Raw genomic sequence first — 17,802 nt, 5'->3', positions numbered from 1 at the left:
CCATTTGCAATTGATTATTTCCAAATGATCAAATTCTGGGTCTGGCAAGTTAAGAAAGAGACAATTTCTAACTAGCAACTATAAGAACGTTAATTTTCAAAGAAGAATTGCCACATGATATGTATCTTACTGTGTAACGTACTCCTTGGATCTATTTCACTACTTGCATATCAGTTTTACATACTTTAACACTTGTTATAAGCTGTAAACTGTTTCCAAATTTTGCTAAGATCACTAGATATCTTACCCAAATTAAACTTTAAGAGGCTTTAACAGAACTCTGATAGAGTCAAAATATGTATTTCAGAAACAATCATCTTATCAGAAGAACAATATCCCATAAGAGACCAGCTTAGATGCTACAGACAAATAAGAATTTTGTTTAGAAAGCCATCGATACAAGATACTACTAACTTATCAGAATTCTGTTAAGACGGCTATTGCTTTGAGATGCGACTGTCTTATCAGAATTCTGTTAAGAAGGCTATTGTTTTGAGATGTAAGTCTTATCAGAACTCTGTTAAGGGTTTCATTGGTACTATATTCGATGATTCTTATCAGAATTCTGTAAAGAAGGTTATTGCTTGAGATGCGACTGTCTTATCAGAATTCTGTTAAGAAGGCTATTGTTATCAGATGTAAGTCTTATCAGAATTCTGTTAAGGGTTTCATTGGTACTATATTCGATGATTCTTATCAGAATTCTGTTAAGAAGGCTATTATTATGAGATGCGACTGTCTTATCAGAATTCTGTTAAGAAGGCTATTGTTATGAGATGCGACTGTCTTATCAGAATTCTGTTAAGGGTTTCATTGGTTCTATATATTCGATTCGTATCAGAATTCTGTTAAGAAGGCTATTGTAATGAGATGCGACTGTCTTATCAGAATTCTGTTAAGGGTTTCATTGGTTCTATATATTCGATTCTTATCAGAATTCTAATAAGAAGGCTATTGTTATCAGATGTAAGTCTTATCAGAATTCTGTTAAGAAGGTTATTGCTTGAGATGCGACTGTCTTATCAAAATTCTGTTAAGAAGGTTATTGTTATCAGATGTAAGTCTTATCAGAATTCTGTTAAGGGTTTCATTGGTACTATATTCGATGATTCTTATCAGAATTCTGTTAAGAAGGTTATTGCTTGAGATGCGACTGTCTTATCAAAATTCTGTTAAGAAGGTTATTGTAATCAGATGTTAGTCTTATCAGAATTCTTTTAAGGTTTCATTGCTACTATATTAGCTTCTTATCAGAATTCAGAAGGACATGAATAATATTGACATGTAATGTATATCAGAATTCTGACCAAAAACACAATGTAGTGTTATAAGAATTATGGTAAAGGCATTATTGTTAACAAGGTAAAACGAAACATAGACATGTATATATCGTATGAAAAGAAAATACATCTACTTTAAAAGCAATATTATAATAATAAATGAATTCAATTAATTGTGGTGGCCTTGCAGTGAGGTGAGAGTTGTTGCTTTGTGATAAAGTCTTTGTAGAATAAAAAATTGACAAATGATTGGTAAACACTAAATCCTTTCCTTTCATTACAAAAACATAAAATTTTGATAAACATTAATAAACTCCCTTAAGCACATTAAATAAATTTTAATTTCAGGCTACTGTCTGATTAAAAGTACACACATACAACAGCAATATGTTTGTCATGTGTCCAATTAAGATTATGAATGATTACTGAAAGATACAAATAGAATTGAATTTGACCTTAAACGTCTGGAAAAATTATAGCTGGAAACTTTGGTACACGTCTTTGAATATTATAGTAAGTAAGACATTCTGCACATTGTAAGTGACAATTTTGTACATTTGTACAATATTCACACTTTAAGGATTTGTAAATCTTATCCTCATATATATGTATATATTCTGGATCATATCCTCCTAATACATGATGTAATAGCTGCTGATACTTGTTTGGAGTTATTTAGAGTCCCACACATACACGTAGAAGCACTATATATAACACTTTTTTCAATGTTGTAGAGCATTCAGTTTCCTTTCCGACGTCAACTTGTATTTCCAAACTAACAAGAGAACAAATGAGTTGTGTTGTTATAATTGTTTATCGCAACATGTACACACAATATTGGTGTTTCAGTTTTTCTCTAAACCAGGAAATGTTGCCTGAAAAAGAAAGAAAATAAAACTTCAACACCCTATTTTAAAGTTTCTTCGATACATTAAGTATGAATAAAAGGAGGAGTGAGGTACATGTCAATGAACCAGCAATCTAATCACATCCTGAATGTCAAAACACCTGTTCAACAAAATAATGTATAGTTAATATCGTTCGAATCGATTTCTGAACAAATGAGTTCAGATCATTTAAACTTCCAAATATTTGCACTTAACACCAAAATCTACACACAATAAAAATCAATAGAAATTACAGGAAACACTGACGAGGTTACCGGTTCTAAGCAGGAATATAAACGTGGGTCGGTAAAAAACAAAATTTCAAAATTTTCTTAAAGTCAACCGTCTTGAGATTATGTAATGCGTCACATACACCGGTACATGTATTTTAAGATACATCAAAGCAACACAAGCACCGATATAATTACTGATACTCTTGACAGTCACTCATCTCGAGATACAATAATGACTGAGATATTTCAGTCAATCATGAAAACAATAAAGCAACACAATCATCGATATCTCACAATCACTCATTTTGAGATACAGTAATGCACCACAAGCAACGACAAATATTGACAATCACTCATCTTGATATACAATAATGAATCACAAGAACCAAAATTTCTAAGTCGTTGATTACGAGAAACGACAAAGCAACACAGGCACTAATATCTTGACAGTCACTCATCTAAATATACAGTTAAGCAACACTAGCACTGAGATCCTGTTCGTCACTCAGCTTCAGATACAATAATGCATCTATGCACAGAGATCTCACAGTAACTCATCAAGAGATACAGTAAAGTAAAACAACACCGAAATATTGACAGTCATTCATCTTCGGATACAGAAAAGAATTACAAGCACCGAGATCTCGCAGTCACTGATCTTGAGAAACAGTAAAGCAACACAAAACCAGAGATCTTTTAATAGTCACTCATCAGGATATGAAGTACAACAGAACAAGCAATGAGACTCACAGTCACTAATTTTGATAAACAATAAAGCAGCACAAACGCTGCGATCTCTACAGTCACTCATCTTGAGAAACAATAAAAAAACAGAAGCACCAAGATCTTGACAGTCACTCATCTTGAGAACCAGTAATACAACGGAAGCACCAAGATCTTGACAGTCACTCGTCTGGAGAAACAGTAAAACAACAGAAGCACCAAGATCTTGACAGTCACTCATCTGGGGAAACAGTAAAACAACAGAAGCACCAATATCTTGATAGTCACTCATCTTGAGAAACAGTAAAACAACAGAAGCACCAAGATCTTGACAGTCACTCGTCTGGAGAAACAGTAAAACAACTGAAGCACCAAGATCTTGACAGTCACTTGTCTGGAGAAACAGTAAAACAACAGAAGCACCAAGATATTGACAGTCACTCATCTTAAGAAACAGTTAAACAACAGAAACACCAAGATCTTGAAAGTCACTCGTCTGGAGAAACAGTAAAACAACAGAAGCAATAAGATCTTGACAGTCAGTCGACTGGAGAAACAGTAAAACAACAGAAGCACCAAGATTTTGACAGTCATTCGTCTGGAGAAACAGTAAAACAACAGAAGCACCAAGATCTTAACAGTCACTCGTTTGGAGAAACAGTAAAACAACAGAAGCAGCACGATCTAAACAGTCACTTGTCTGGAGAAACAGTAAAACAACAGAAGCACCGAGAACTTAACAGTCACTTGTCTGGAGAAACAGTAAAATAACGGAAGCACCAAGAACGTAACTGTCAGTTATATTGAGACGTGTTCTAACACCACAAGCACCGATACCTTGATAGCCACTCAACTTAAAGATGTTCATACGCCACAAGCATCGAGAACTTGACGGTAACTTACTTGAGATATTTTCATACACCACAAGCATCGCGATCTTGACAGACACATATCCTGAGATATTGGCAAACACCCTCCACAAGCAATGAGATCATGACGGTCATTCAATGAACCACAAGCACCTTTGTCTGTATGGAAATATATTCTTTGATTAAAACACATTAATTGTCTCTGCAAAGATACTAGGCAAGTTATTTTAAAGTTGGACTGTATTATAGATGAGTACATTGTAAACGTTTGTGCACACGCAACACTAGTTTACAAAATGTCATGCCGGTAGCAAAACCGTCTATCTAGACTAATATAGTATGTGTTATGTTCTGCTTTTTGTCTGTGTATATGTATTTCTCGTAGGGGTCGGGTCTTCGTTGTTGTGGTCTGATGTACGAAGGAAAGCGATATTCAGGTATAACAATACGATTTTTCAAATTTCTTTTCCAGTTGCTTTTGTTACCTAGTAATATTTTCAACCACAGACGACACATATACTTCCATAAATTGCTCTGTTAATGAGTTTTGAAGATGATCAGTTTTGTAAACACATATAGTATCTGATTGTTATTTTTTTTAGAAAACAGAAGATATGAACATAAGAGTTACACTATTTAAAGAAATTAATATTTAAGAGCTGCCAGGTTAAAAAAAACAAACAAGAAAATTATTTGGACCTTTGAAAAGGCCTCAAAATATAGATATACAAATATTCAACAAATATAGTTGCACAATTATAGTTACTAATGTTATAATGTTTTCTGTTTGTTTTTCATTTGAAAATGATTAATAAGGATTACCTATCTTTTGAGTTCGTGTAGATTGGTCATCTGGTCAGTCTCCTCATCCAAATCATCTTGGTAACCTGAAATACAATATTTAAAACAATTTTAAAAAAGTACATGTAATGTATGGAACATATTTTTACATCGCGATGACCGTGAGGGCATTCTGATGTATTGCTATTGCCTAGATTTCCATTACGTAACTTTCGTTTCGGGTTTGTAACCGATCTTTAAACATGATAAATACGCGCACATAAACGAGTGCAAAATAAAATTCCTTGTAATGTAAAGTAAAAAATCATTTAAATATCTATGCACAAAGCATGCGGAAGATATCTCAAGAACATGTTGCGGCAATCCCGGCAATGACCGGTAACTCTGCATAGAAGATTGTGTTTGCGGGAAGATAAGAATGCCTATTCATATATCCAATCCTTTAGAAAAAAAATCGAATGTCTACAGAAGAGTGTCCACCATACAATTGCACTGCACTATTTTTAGAATAGTAAAATATAATAATATACAAATGGATGAAAATTATATATACATGTAACTGATATATTAATATAAGATATAACAACAAACCAGTGTATACTGATTTGTATCACTACAATATAATAGTTATTACATGATTTTGAATTTCCTGTCATTTCTTCATCATCCACGCTCGAACTTGTCTCAGAAAAAAAAATATCTCTGTACATTAACCTCAGTATCAGGTATAGAGATGTGATTTCTTTCTGTGGCAAGTGCTTTTGACCATCCACGAGAACTTTAATTATACGAGTCACAGAGACAAATAACTAATATAGGATCCAAACAAACTACAATACACATCTCTTCATTTTCATATTAATTCATGTTTCAAGATACACATTTTGCGTAAAAACATAATAAATGCAAGCTCCATGCAAGTATTGGGATGTTCACACTAGAATGAAATTAGCTTCTTTGTTATTCATACCAAACCAAAATATTTTATAGATTCTTGTACAACACAGTTTGACCTCCAAAAGAGTGTCTCGGATTTTTTCTATTGTATTTCATTCTCTCGTTAACCTTCAACGAAGTTTGCAACCTCAATTCATAAGAGATCTCTCAAGGTAGCACTACAGTCTAACAGTGATTTTTTTAAGATATTTTTTTTATCACATAATTTTAAAGTAAGTATTATTCTGCACAGTTTGTAAAAATCCAAAAATCAATTTTCAAATCACAACAGGGAGTAAATTGATAATGAAATTATGTAAATAAAGGCACATGGTAATTAATCTAAATATATAGGCATTTAGGAGAGTCTAATATGTCAATCATCTGTTAATGCCAGTGTCCAGCTGTTAATCACTGACCACAAGAAGAATAGTGTGGTCTTATCTCATTGTATCATGTGTATTGCAACAAAGTAATCTATATAGCTTTGAAGTAAACAGTGAAAAGGGAAAGTTATTAAAGATCATTAAAAAGGAGAAAATCTAAAGGGAAAAAAATCTTACTAAAATGAACAAAACTATATATATAAGGATAAGAGTGTGAAAGTATCTTTGAAAGCCTCTGACAAACTTTAAACATTTAAGGTTCTTACTACAAACAAGAAGTATATGTCTCTGAATCTGTCTTTTGTTAGGAGTTTCAGGCACTTTAACCAATTTTAAGTTTATGTGAAATTTTTAAATTCCATAAAACTGAAGAATCATGTGAGGCAGTCTATTTCCAGCAAGGGGGATCAGGTCTTGATCTTTTTTGGGACATGTCTTTTATTGCATAATTTTAATGTTCTAGCTAATTTCATAGTATATTTCTTTTTAAAATACAAATGAAATCATTCTTTATAGTGAATATAATGATGTTAAAAATTGTTTTTATGCAGCTGGTCATTCCTGTTATTCTCTTATCTTAGACTGTCTGGAGAGAGGCGGAGCTTTGTCTATATTTTAAAATTGCTACATCACAGATGTTGGTCAAATCTGTGACGTCAAACTCCCGCCAAATGCTAAGTTAGTGTTGGTCAGTGCACATATAATTCAAAATTTACAGTATTAGAGCATCAAAGACACAAAGTGTGTGGTTATATTGATAAAATAATGGTGTCAGGACACTCCTGGGGTGTTCTCATTGGAACTTTTGTTTTAATGATGCATTTATAGGGGTTCTAAGGGGGAAATTCAGTTTTTATGTAATTTCTCTGAACAATTTTCATGAGAATTGTTAGCAAAAAATGAAAATAGAAACTTCATTGGTACCCCTTTTGGTTTGACTTTGATATATGTGATTAAAGGGAGTATTTTCTACAATACCGTGTCCCAGTTTTTGGATAATTTGTTTCTAAATGAATTTATAGTTGTCCAAAGATGAAAGGTGAAATGAGGTGTGGTACCCAGCAGTTAAATCAATATATCTTCTTACTGGAGGCATATATCAAAAATCTGAGACACAGTTTTGTTTATAGTGTATGGTTGATTAAAGCGATGAAAACAAATTTTCACTACCATTTGACCTGAATGTGTCATTTTCATCCGAGTTGGAAGACCACTTTTTTGGCAATTAAGGAGCTATAGTTTGAGATTAATCATACCAAAAATTAATTTATTTACAGATTAAGAAGAATTAATATTTCACCTCTATAATGAGCTAAAGATTTTAAAAATCCCTTGAGTAGTTTTTGAGAAATTAATCTTTAAAGACTGTTGGTTGGAGTCAGAAAATTCTGACTGTAGTGCTACCTTAATTTAATTAGATACCAGTATACAATTTGTTCCATTGATGTTTTTGGAAATCTAAGACAAAATTTTGAAGATAACTGGTCAAGGAACAACATGTGTGAAAATCAGGAATATAGGGGCACTCATCTAGGAGCTAATTTCATTTAAAACTTCATTTTCATGATAACAATGAATGTGTGACAATTGATTAAATAAGGATTTTCCTACTTGCACCCCATTAAATTCAATATAATTCACACATGTAAAATATGGAGATACTTCAGGATTGGCCTTTTAATTATCATATATCAATTAGGTTTTGACCAGTAAGAAAGCATTCCATTTCAGCTATTTTAAATATATAATGGAAATGCACACCCTATGCATCGAAAATCAGATCTGGCGGGAGATGTTATATCATTATTGACCTTGAGTCAGTTGCTACTGATATGGCCAAAACTCCGCCCACCAGGATAAACCTACTATTAATGATCTCAAAAGTGTCAGTAGTTATAAAGCTATGAAATGATTATATTGATTGTACGACTTTGCCCCCCGCAGAGCTATAGAAAAACAGTACATTAATGGGTGTTACACGGACTCTTTTTAGACGATACACGGACTCTTTTTAGTTGTTACACGGACACTTTTTATGAAAAGAATCACTCGTGCATGAACAATGAGTTCATGGGCACTTTAACTTTCAATTAGATTTGAACTTTTTGGTTCACCGACATATTTCCTGTCTTTTTTTTAATAAATATTTCCGTTATCATCAATATAATTTTTAAAACATTTCCAGTAAAATACTATTCATATCAGTATACTAATAGATTCGTAAAAGGGGGGGGGGGGTATGTTTTTCTTCGAATAAAAAAGATATTTTGATCCCAAATTTTATGAGAAAAAAATTACTATGGTCAAGCAGATAACAAATTAATGATCTGCATGATTCCTGATTTTTCGAATACCGTATATATATATTATAGTGCTAATTTAAAAAAAAAAATATATATATATATGTTGGGTGATGGTGTTGTAAAGGTAAATAGTTAATATAATTAGAAAAGTACATACCTCTCCCCCCTTTTTATGGAGCATGGATATGAATAGTAATTTTAGATAATGCTGAAAGTGAAGAAATGATGATACCGACGTTTATATTTCAATTAAAAAAGACAGAAAATATGTAAATAAGAAACAAATCTCATCAAAAGATAAAATCCCTATCAACTCACCAATGCACGATTGATCCTATAAATAAAAAGTGTTCGTGTAATACATGTCCAAATAAGCAGCAACTCTTGAAGAAAATCATCCAACTTATGTCAGGCCTCACTTTTGGACGGTTGGCTGCGATTGGTCATATAGTAACACGTGTTTAATTAATAGCGATCAACACTTGTAGAGACTGAGCATGATTTTATTTTTTTTAAGTATTTGTCTTAATATATACAATAACAGAACAAAATCCTTTTTTATATAACATTTCACTCAATAATGAAGTAGAAAATTCATTCTTTTGATACATTTATATTGTTATTAAATTTAATTATAAGTTGAATTCAAATCTATCAGGGGCGGATCCAGTCATTTTAAGAAAGGGGTTCCCAACCCAAGAAAAAGGGGGTTTCCACTATTTGTCCACATTCACATGCATTGATCGTCCAAAAAAAGGGATTCCAACCCCCGGCACCCCTCCCCCCACTGAATATTAAATTCAAGTATTTGACAGCAAACGTGCGATTTTCACGAAATGTTTAAAGGGGGAATGGGGAAATGAAATGGCACATCCTGCATTTTTTCATCAAAGTAAAGATCACAGCCTGTTTATTTCAAATCCATTAAGGCCCCCTCCCGCTTTCCGTTTCACCCATAAAATTAAACGTTAGCTTACTTACCACTAAAATATTTCTTAAATATATTACATTTCAACGAAGTTGCATTTTAAAAAAGTCTCAAACTTGATAACATAAATCTTATACTTGAAATGGTTTCTTTTGTTTTTATCAAATTATTAGATTCCTGATTTTTTTTTCTGGAAAAAAAACTCCGTTGAAGGAAAATGAAAAAAATGTGTTTATTCTATAACTTACATTTACTGATTTGAGGCCATTTAAGTTTCTCAAATATTAAGCTTGCAAAATGTAATACTTCTTCCTTGAAACGTCGTACAAGTCAGATACAAAACAAAAGTAACAAAAAAACAGGCCGGAAACAAACTGCCGTATAGTTTTTCTGCACTTGTAGTCAGGTCAAGGTCCTCGGCTAGCGCCTCGGACCTGACCTGACTACTCGTGCAGAAAAACTATCCGGCAACGGTTGTTACCGGACTGTTTCTTTGTTACCTTTGTATTGTATCTAATACTTAACCACAATATACTGCCCACATATTCTTATCTTGTATCAGTAAGACACGTGCATTTGTTTATAAAACTAATTATCATCAAAACTCATTATAAGTGCAAGATATGTAAAGAAATACCAAGAAGTAACAAAAAAAAAAGCTGAAAATGAAATTCAGATAAAATGTAGTTGCCTTTGTACAAATAATTTCTCATATTTTCGGAGGGAAAAATTTGACCGCCGACCCCTAAAATAAAAATATTTTTGTACCCTTTCCCTAAAAAAATGTGTTTGAAGAAATTTTCTTTTTCTAAATTGTGGTTCAATTTACATTGTAAGAGACATCCATATACTTAAACACAAATTATTGTCTGAAACTAGAAAATGCTTGTTTTGGCACCTGATTCCTGAACGGTTTGGACAATTAACCCCAAAATGAATCCTATCCTTCTACGTATGGTATTGAACCTTGTAGTACAATTTTCGAGCAATGAAAATACTTAAACACAAGTTATTGTCCTGAAACTCGAAAAATGCTTGTTTTTTGCCCCCTTTTTAGCCCTTTTTTTTCCTATAGGTATGTAACCATCACCTCCCATATACAATCCCAACCTCCCTTCTGTGGTTTTGATTTTATACAGATCCGAACACTTAAACTAAAGTTATTGTCCGGAACCCAAATGTTCTTCGGACGACGACGTGATAGCAATATACGAACGTATTTTTTTTTGCAGTCATATGACAAATGTATGAAATCGATAAAAAATTCTTCATAGAAATTCAGTGTCAGCAGCAGTCAATTTTAAGAGCTCAAGTCCATATGATTATTTTCCAGTATGCCGGAGGATTTCTTGGCTAATATTATCATAATTTAAATGCAAACAAAATGATAAGGATTGTCAAATCAGACAAGCAAAAATTCTCAAGAGATTGTCCTTATCAATAATCAAATAGTGTATATTTCAAGTATTTGTTTCAATACTATAAAAAAAATTATAATAACAACTTAATGCTATTATAGTTTATCATTAACTAATGCTATGTGCTGTGCTACATATATTCAATACATAATTCTTGAGCCCTCATATTCTTGATAACATACCCGGCCACGTCCACTTGTATTTTTTGTCTATCTGATGAGTTAAGCCTTTTTCAACTGATTTTTATAGTTCGTTCTTATGTTGTACTGTTATACCACTGTCCCAGGTTAGGGGGAGGGTTGGGATCCCGCTAACATGTTTAACCCCGCCACATTATTTATATATGTGCCTGTCCCAAGTCAGGGGCCTGTAATTCAGTGGTTGTCGTTTGTTTATGTGTTACATATTTGTTTTTCGTTCATTTTTTTTTTTTACATAATAAGGCCGTTAGTTTTCTAGTTTGAATTGTTTTACATTGTCTTATCGGGGCCTTTTATAGCTGACTATGCGGTATGGGCTTTGATCATTGTTGAAGGCCGTACGGTGACCTATAGTTGTTAATGTTTGTGTCATTTTGGTCTTTTGTGGATAGTTGTCTCATTGGCAATCATATCACATCTTCTTTTTTATAAATACTAGTTTTTAGATTTCAAATTGATATAAAAATTGAGAAACCACAAGCGGTGCGGTAAATACTGTCCATCGATCTTAACAATGATAAACTTTAATCCACTCATAAACCAAAGAATGGCTAATTAATTCATCCCTTAGTATCTTCAACCTCCTTTTTATCAACACGTTTATTTATTTTAGAAATGTTCTAATGTTTGAATCTCTTGTCAGTTCAAACACATGTATATACAGTGTACTAAATACAAGTTCATTTTTCTTTTTTCCCTCACTTTTTTAAATATAAATAAATTCAAATTTGAAATAAAATAGAAAAATAAATATATTTCATGAATGCAGTGACCCTTGTATATAGGTGGGAATCTCAGAGAAGAGAACAAAGAAATTTACGATACTACATCATGTAGGCATATATTTATTTCCCAAAATGGTTTATTCCACTCGCAAGATTAATAGCATTTGCTATTTCATAAAACAAAAAGAAATTTCCTAACAATTATTCAATTTCTTCAAAATAGTCTTTTGTTATACGAATTTGATTTGTCATATAAAAGTTGCGTTTATCATTGACGCTAGTATTACAACTAAATAGTGTGTACATTAAATTTGTCTAACATAATTAAAAAAAAAGATACATATAATAATCTCGTGATTCATGAAAAATATTAAACTTGATATATTCACAAGTGCCTTAATAAGTGTAGATTGCTTAGACATAGCAGCAGCAAAATTATATAGCCATGATAGCAGCCCCTGTCAACAATCGAAAAACGTGTTTGTCACATATAGTAATTTGTTCAATATATTGCACTTCCATTTGGTAAATTGCAGACACAATGCGTTTTAAAGTTTGTCTTCTAGTCTTTGTTCGCTGTCTTTTTGCCATACACCAGACAAGTTTTGTATTTATAATTTCAAAAAAACAAGAGGCATATGTAGAAATTATAATTATATTTTTTTTTATATAGATTAGACCGTTGGTTTTCCCGTTTGCATGGTTTTGGGTCCTTTATAACTTGTTGTTCTGTGTGAGCCAAGGCTCCGTGTTGAAGGCCGTGCATTGACCTATAATGGTTTACTTTTTTAAACTGTTATAATTTGGATGGAGAGTTGTCTCATTGGCACTCACACCACATCTTCCTATATCTATAAATAACACTTCTTATAAAAAAATCTTATAAAATTGGATTTGTACACGAATACATTGATCGGCTTGGTGAGATAACCCCATCTGTTAGTTTTTTCAGAAAATATAAATGATGCACAAGAATCACTAGTTGAAAAAACAGAACTTTAAACTGAAAACATCTGTCGAAATATTTAAGTGAAAGTTCCTTCCGCTACAACATGACACTAGTCCAAATAATTATGACGTCTGGCAAGGCTATTTTAAAAAATAAATCTGGGACGCTCGTCGTAGGAAAGCGTCCCCGAAACAGATAGCCTTGCCAGACAGGGGCAGACGTCATAATTATTTGGACTAACATGACACCATCTCTGGGAAGGCTTGTTACGACCATTCTCGATTATACAAAATAGTTACGTCTACAAAGTTACGTTTCTAATAACCTTTTTTCCATTACAAGAAAAATATGTATACAATATTTGTACTCACCTTTATCAGTTTTCTTTGAAACGTCCTCTTCGTAATATATTGACTACATTCTCAATATTGCCTTCCATGACCTGGAATCGAATTTGAATTTTGAACCAATGAGTATACGTCGCTTATTTTCAAAATTTTCAAACTTACTCTACTTCCGTTCCACTTTAAATGTTTGAAATACGTTTGGAAATATAGTTACAGAATATAAAAATGTTAGCACGCCATATGATAATCTTAAAACTTATAGACATATATATTATGCATACTGAATATTTGTTTCGTATCAACAAATTACAAATTGAAAATTATTGATACTTGTGAAACCGTGTTAGTTAGTCATACACAATTTTTGGAATATACTGTGTTGTGGAATTAAAAACAACAACAACAACAACAATGCAAATATCTATCAACCAGTGTGGTGAAATCTTTACAAGCAAGTCTTACATCTTTTTGTGATACTTTGGGAAGACTTTACATTATTATGACAGAAGTTCAATTATGGAGATGGAACTAGTCAAAATGGTAAGTGTTTCTTTCATTCACAAAGTGTCTTTATAAAAATAAATGTTTAATTCTCAAAATATCTTAACTAATACAATAGTTAAACCAGTAAATCATCATTTCGACTTCGCCCTTTCTAAAATATGTAAACATGGGGGGATTTTCAAAGGGGGTTCCAACCCAGGAAAAAGGGGGAAGGGTTCCAAATAAAAGTTCCCATATAAATGCATGGATCGTCCAAAACCAGGGGTTCCGAACCTCTACCCCCCCTTTTGGACCCTGAACTGGTATAACAAATCCAATATAAATCTTTTAACTGATAAATTTCGGTTCGCATTTCATTTTGAAGTTTCTTAATTCTTGACTTATATCATACAGAAAGTAATATCATAGTTTTCGTTGTCATTATACGAAATTGTCAATTATGTTTAGTGATTTTTAGTCCAAAAAGACATTTTAAAGAGAAGCGAAAGATTCCAAATTGACATTCAAACTCGTAGGTTGACAAATACACTGACAATGACATGGCTATAAAGAAAAACAGACAAACAACAGAACACAACCCTGAAGACTGAGCAACACGAACCTCCCCACCAGTTAATTTTATAACTTATATATAATTATGTATTTGAATATCATTTGTTTAATATGAATAAAACCTTTGGCCATAAAAAAATATATATTAATTAAAAAAAAAAAAGGAAGAACATTAATAAAAATGTCTGCTCTAAGGCAGAAACGGAAGAATCAAAATAATCAGTTTATCATACGTCCGTGAAGTTCTGCACTACATGTACATGTATGCTATAAAACTAAAATACTTTCAGCATGTTTTTATTCACACCATAATCATCATCGTCTATTTTATTATTATTATCAGAAATAGTATTATCATGATTATACATGTTATATTATTATTTTTGTTGTTCTTGACCAGACACACGGGTATTGATATATAATTATTTTTACTTATTCATTTATTCAATTAATACTTATTGAAGTTTTAAAACATCTATGAGAATATTTTAAGGTTAACAAAAACACTATTAAAATAATATCTTCATGAATTTGAATGTTAAAAATAGTATATACCTACCTTCATTAAGAATTCCAAGAGTAAAATAGCTGTGTATAGGTTTCACAAACAAACCGTGTGCTGTATTTTGGCGGGAGACACACGCTATAAATTACAAACACCGTTTAGACAGCTAGAAAACCATATGGTTCATACACATGGATTGAGAGATATAATAATAAATGTTCTTCGAGATATGAGACTTCCAACTGTGAAGTGTTACAACGACATTTCTTATCGGATGAAATACTTCTTAAGAAAGATGAAATAATGGCTCTCAAAATTAGGAGAGGCAGGAAAAACTGCACCCCCCCCCTTTTTTTGCCCCCATTTTTTTTTTTTTTTTTTTAAACAAATGAAAGTTGACACTGAATTGGTTATAGAAACTGTTTTTTTTTTTTTGTATTTTCGCTTGTCGCTTTCAGAAGCTCATTGAATAAATACGTTCATAACGGTAGAGGACAGATAGCAAATGTAATTTGTTTAAACGTTACCGCACGCTGTTCCTACAACCCATAGGATTTAAAAGAGAATCTTCGAAATTTCCTCCGCTAAAATAAAGAAAAAATGTTAGCAAGCACTATCTAACCACTATAAAAACAAATTCAGAATATGTGTTCAATTATGTTCTATAGATCTTGGTCATATGCATAGTAATATCTTGTAAATTTAAGGATTGAAACAACAAAACTAAGTGTAAAAAAAAAACGGATGTCCAACGTTACATTTTTGAACAACTTTTTTAACTGTTATGTCATGTATATCTGTATGTAGCGAGATCCTATTTCTTTATATCTGATCTTCCTGAAACTTGGCGGGAACAATGACATGTGTCGGTTCTTTGTGACATTAAAGTCGTCATTTTGTCAATTTTCATTTGGCTCGGCGGCTGCATATTAAGCTGGAATAAGAAAAATGTCCATCGATGTTTTTCGCTAACCCAACGACTGAAAGTGAGATATATCAGAAAAATGTCAATAAAGTAAAATAAAAATAATAACTTTTTACAAAAGTACGTAATGACATAATTTGCCTCATTGTTCGTGATACAGTCGTTTTTCAAGCGGTTGTCATTTGGTCCAAGTTAATTTTCTATTTGTTATAGCAATTAATGTGGGTTTTTTTACCTGATAAAAACCTCGCTTTTTTCTGACGTTATAAATAAATGTTCTTGATAAATAAACAAATCGTGTGGTGAAATTTGCCAAAAAATATCAAAGGCTGTCAAAAATAAGAATGGTGCATGATGACAGACTCGGAACATAGATTCGACACAGATTGTTAACAGACTCGGAACATAGATTCGACACAGATTGCTGACAGACTCAGAACATAGAGTCGACACAGATTGTTAACAGACTCGGAACATAGATTCGACACAGAATGTTAACAGACTCGGAACATAGATTCGACACAGATTGTTACCAGACTCGGAACATAGATTCGACACAGATTGCTAACAGACTCGGAACACATATGTAATATGACACAGATTATTGACAGACTTGGAACATAGATTTGACACAGATTGTTGAGACTCGGAATTAAGATTCAACACAGATTCTTGACAGACTCGGAACATATTAGATTTGACACAGTTTATTGACAGACTCGGAACATAGATTTGACGCAGATTGTTGACATACTCTGAACACATTAGATTTGACACAGATTATTGACAGACTGGAAACATAGATTTAACACAGATTATTGACAGACTCGGAACATAGATTTGACGCAGATTGTTGACATACTCTGAACACATTAGATTCGACACAGATTCTTGACAGACTCGGAATATGGATTCTACACAGATTCTTGACAGACTCAGAACATATTAGATTTGACACAGATTATTGATAGACTCGGATCATATATTTGACACAGATTGTTGACATACTCTGAACACATTAGATTCGACACAGATTGTTGACAGACTCGGAACATATTCGATTTGACACAGATTGTTGACAGACTCGGAATATAGATTCGACACAGATTCTTGACAGACTCGGAACATATTAGATTTGACACAGATTCTTGACAGACTCGAAACATAGATTTGACAGATTCTTGACAGACTCGGAATATAGATTTGACGCAGATGGTTAACAGACTTGAGCTCGGAACATATTAGATTTGACACAGATTGTTGACAGACTCGGAACATAGATTTGACACAGATTGTTGACAGACTCGGAACATAGATTCGACACAGATTGTTGTCAGACTCGGAACATAGATTCGACACAGATTGTTGACAGACTCGGAATATAGATTCGACACAGATTCTTGACAGACTCGGAACATATTAGATTTGACACAGATTCTTGACAGACTCGAAACATAGATTTGACAGATTCTTGACAGACTCGGAATATAGATTTGACGCAGATGGTTAACAGACTTGAGCTCGGAACATATTAGATTTGACACAGATTGTTGACAGACTCGGAACATAGATTTGACACAGATTGTTGACAGACTCGGAACATAGATTCGACACAGATTGTTGTCAGACTCGGAACATAGATTTGACACAGATTGTTGACAGACTCGGAACATAGATTTGACACAGATTGTTGACAGACTTGGAACATAGATTTGACACAGATTGTTGACAGACTCGGAAGATAGATTTGACACAGATTGTTGACAGACTCGGAACATAGATTTGACACAGATTGTTGACAGACTCGGAACATAGATTTGACACAGATTGTTGACAGACTCGGAACATATTTGATTCGACACAGCTTGTTGACAGACTCGGAACATAGATTTGACACAGATTGTTGACAGACTCGGAAGATAGATTTGACACAGATTGTTGACAGACTCGGAAGATAGATTTGACACAGATTGTTGACAGACTCGGAACATAGATTTAACACAGATTGTTGACAGACTCGGAACATACATTCGACACAGATTGCTGACAGACTCGGAACATACATCATGTACATTCGATACAGATTAAATCTTGCTATTTTTATTATCAATTATAGCTTTAATCGATTTATTGTTGCTAGAGGCAAACACTTTTCATTCAAAATGCCAATGAAATGTTCTATTTTGAGACACAAAAACAGTCCTCTATATGCAATGATATGTAAAAGGTGAAGTTTTCGTTACATTGCGGAAGTACCATGAAATAGATATACTAGTAGATCCTTTTAATATATTGCTGGGAAACCGTTTACCTTTATCTCATTTTTCCTTC

At 32.9% G+C, this 17,802-nt stretch overlaps 1 long non-coding RNA gene across 1 annotated transcript; it reads right to left on the bottom strand.

Annotated features, from left to right (window-relative positions):
• Positions 1 to 1,603: 1,603 nt before the first annotated feature.
• Positions 1,604 to 14,761, bottom strand: LOC143052232 (uncharacterized). Its single transcript, XR_012971046.1, has 4 exons — positions 14,601 to 14,761; positions 13,010 to 13,080; positions 4,815 to 4,879; positions 1,604 to 2,155 (listed from the first exon to the last, which is right to left on the bottom strand). It is a non-coding gene; the product is annotated as an uncharacterized LOC143052232 (long non-coding RNA).
• Between the last annotated feature and the right edge of the window lie 3,041 nt (positions 14,762 to 17,802).

This window comes from Mytilus galloprovincialis, chromosome 11, assembly GCF_965363235.1.
Source record: "Mytilus galloprovincialis chromosome 11, xbMytGall1.hap1.1, whole genome shotgun sequence".
Taxonomy (NCBI): domain Eukaryota; kingdom Metazoa; phylum Mollusca; class Bivalvia; order Mytilida; family Mytilidae; genus Mytilus; species Mytilus galloprovincialis.
The sequence above is the reverse complement of the archived record's forward strand: the minus strand, read 5'-3'. Positions and strand labels throughout refer to the sequence as shown.